Raw genomic sequence first — 3,219 nt, 5'->3', positions numbered from 1 at the left:
CTTCCCTGAGTTCTGAAGAGAACAAGAATGTGTCTCTGGGCACGCAGACCTCCAGAGCTAGGTCAATGGCACCACATAGCACAGTGGCTGGCCCTGCCCCGGCTGTACCGCCCGCCTCATTTGTCCATACCCCACCACCCCATCCCCGCAAGGTGTTCACCTAACTGGAGAATGCCTCCTGACAAATTCATCAATAACTCTCTCCCCTTCTCTTTCTCCTCTCTGTCCCTTCTTCCGCCAGGCGGGTGCCCCGGTGATGTCTGGCGCAGGAGAAAGCACTAACCCAGAGAACAGCGAGCTCAAGTACTCAGGTCAAGATGGGCTGTATATAGGTGTCAGCCTGGCCTCGCCAGCCGAAGTCACGTCCTCTTCGGTGAGACAGGATTCATGGTGCGCACTAGCCCTGGCCTGAGCCCGCTGCTGGGAGCGGGAGGGCCCTCGGGACCTACAGTGATTCTGTCACCCCGTCCAAACTAGGGTGAATATGCTGACAGAACATTCCTCTGATGCATAATTTCCGTGCCTTTATTTTGAAAGAGATGCATTTCCCAAGAGGCTTTCTCTACCTTACCACCCAGCCCCTGTCAATGAAGAGCCAGGGAGAAGATGGAGCACATCTGGGGAAGGGCCAGTGCAGCCCACAGCACGTCACCTCCTCCCTGGCCACAGCCCCTTCCAGCCAGCCTGCCTCTGGGTTTGCCAGGGGATTCAGTGTTCACTGTGCCACTTCCAGAGACTGGGACTAGGAGTGGGGCCTTGCCTGCTAAGGAACATTGAGAGAGATTTTTAAAAAAGGTTTTATGTGTATTGCCCCAAATCATGTGCTTCTTCTGATTGGTTTTGGTTATTCCAGAATTTCTTTGTACCTTTTCCATCCATACCCAAATTTCACGTGTGTTCATGGAGAAGACCATTTGAGGCCATTTGGTACACACCTGGAGGCTGAGTCGGTTCATGAGGTCTCTTGTCAAAAATATTACTCAGTTTGCAAGACTGCATTATAACTGTAACATACACTGTGACTGAAATTTCTCAAAGTTCATATTGTGTGACTGATCTGACATCAGTTGGAATTCGTAAACAGGGTAGCAAACAAGATATTTTTCTTCCATGTATACAATAATTTTTTAAAAAAGTGCAATTTGCGTTGCAGCAATCAGTGTTAAATCATTTGCATAAGATTTAACAACATTTTTTTATAATGAATGTAAACATTTTAACTTAATGGTACTTAAAATAATTTAAAAGAAAAATGTTAACTTAGACATTCTTATGCTTCTTTTACAACTACATCCCATTTCTATATTTCCGATTGTTAAAGAAAAATATTTCAAGAACAAATCTTCTCTCAGGAAAATTGCCTTTATCCATTTGTTAAGAATTTTTATACAAGAACACCAATATCTCCCTTTATTTTACTGTGGAATATGTGCTGGAAAAAAATTGCAACAAAACTTTACTACCTAACAGACAACATTTGTAAATACTCTAGGCATCTGTACACACTATGACGAAGTCTCTATAGTGTGACTAACCCACAGGCAGGTTGGTTTACATTAATTTTTTTAAAATGGGATGTCATGGAAACTTATTTCACCAGAGTTTTAAAAATAAAAAGGGTATTGTTTTGTCTTCTGTACAGTGAATTCCTTCCCTTTTAATTTCCATTTTGATACTGTATGTGGCTATAGATATTCATATAAAACAAATGCATGTGATGTTTGCAAATTGCCTTATGGCCTTCCTTTCAATGAATTGTCCTTTCGTAGCTGTTTTATATTTTGGTTTATTCGAAGTTGGGACATGGAGTTATCACATTCAGTTTGCATTGGGGACAATTTTTTAAGCAAAAGGGACCCAGTATTATAAGACATTTATCAGATAATAAGCATTCTGTTTAGGATTAATCCTTTAAAACTTTTTTAAAGTTGAATTTCTTTCTGAACGAAATATACTCTGTAGCTCAGAAATGGTCTTCTTTCTAGTTCCTCCCATTTGCAAAGTACTACTAAGTCTCAAAGCTCATCTGAGGTTGAAATCCTTATGCTCTCTAGAAGATATAAAATGATATGAACAGTCTGTTTTTTCTTCATTGTTGGGAGGATGTCAGGAAATCAGGAGGCTGTTCCACAACACAAAACGGTGGCATTTCATTCTGGCTTCTGAAGCATGGGGCATTTTTGACTTCTTTTTGTGTGCCGATTGCAGCCATTCCATGGGGCCCAGTCCAAATATTTCAAGAGAAAGGACCTTTTCTTTTGTGGTGGGGAGGTGTTGGAAGTCAGACTCAGAGCTGTGTGCATGTCTGTGAAAGTCACTGAGGCCCACATGCACCCTGAAACCATATGGTGGCGTAGAACAATGGTCAAGAATGCTATATCTGGAGACAGACCACTAGGCTCAAGTCCCTGCCCTGTAATCACCAGTTATATGACCTTGGGCAAGTTATCCAACTCATTTTCCTCATCTGTAAAATGAAGGTAGTAACATAACTCATAGGATTAAATGAGAGCATCCATGTGAAGTGCCTAGTGCAGGGCCTGGCACTTAGTAAGCACTGAATGTTGACTTCGAAGGAGGGTGGCAGGAGCCCTTACCACATGGGTGTTTGGAATGTCTTACACCTTGTGGAGAATCAAGTTTATGGTCGGTGAGAGTGTGTTCCTTGGCTCTCCTGCACTTCTTCAACAAGGCTGGGGGAGTGAAATGAAGGAATCTCCCTCCCCTCCTCACCAGCCCAGGGGGTGGCAGAGATGGATGGGGAGGATGCTTGAGAGATACCAGTCTGAATTCAGCTGATTGTTTTAAAGAACAGGTCTGGTCTAACAGCAGAAGAAAATTATTATCCCCTCATTTCCCCCCTCCTCCCTCTTACGGTTCTCATTACTTTGAGTGCTTTCTGGTGGGTTGGTAGTTGTTAGAGTTAATATGCTTTGATCGGGAAATGAATTTTTCTTATTGGGGCTTCCAAATGATCTTATTCTGCCCCCCCCACCCCCCATGGATGGTCTCAAATGTTGCTACTTCCAATCCTAAGATGCCATTAGGCTTCTAAATCTCTTTTTTTTTACAAAGGGGAAAGAATTCTAGCTTTCATGAAATAAATGACAAGGCACAGAAGGAAGAGAGGGCTTCTTGAAGCCTTTCCTAATACTGTGAACTCCACTAATCTTAGCTTTTTCAATGAAACTTTCTTACCTGTGATCGTATAAAGCAGAA

The sequence above is a fragment of the Pteropus vampyrus genome, unplaced genomic scaffold (assembly GCF_000151845.1).
Source record: "Pteropus vampyrus isolate Shadow unplaced genomic scaffold, Pvam_2.0 Scaffold55, whole genome shotgun sequence".
NCBI lineage: Eukaryota > Metazoa > Chordata > Mammalia > Chiroptera > Pteropodidae > Pteropus > Pteropus vampyrus.
This window is presented reverse-complemented; position numbering follows the sequence as displayed.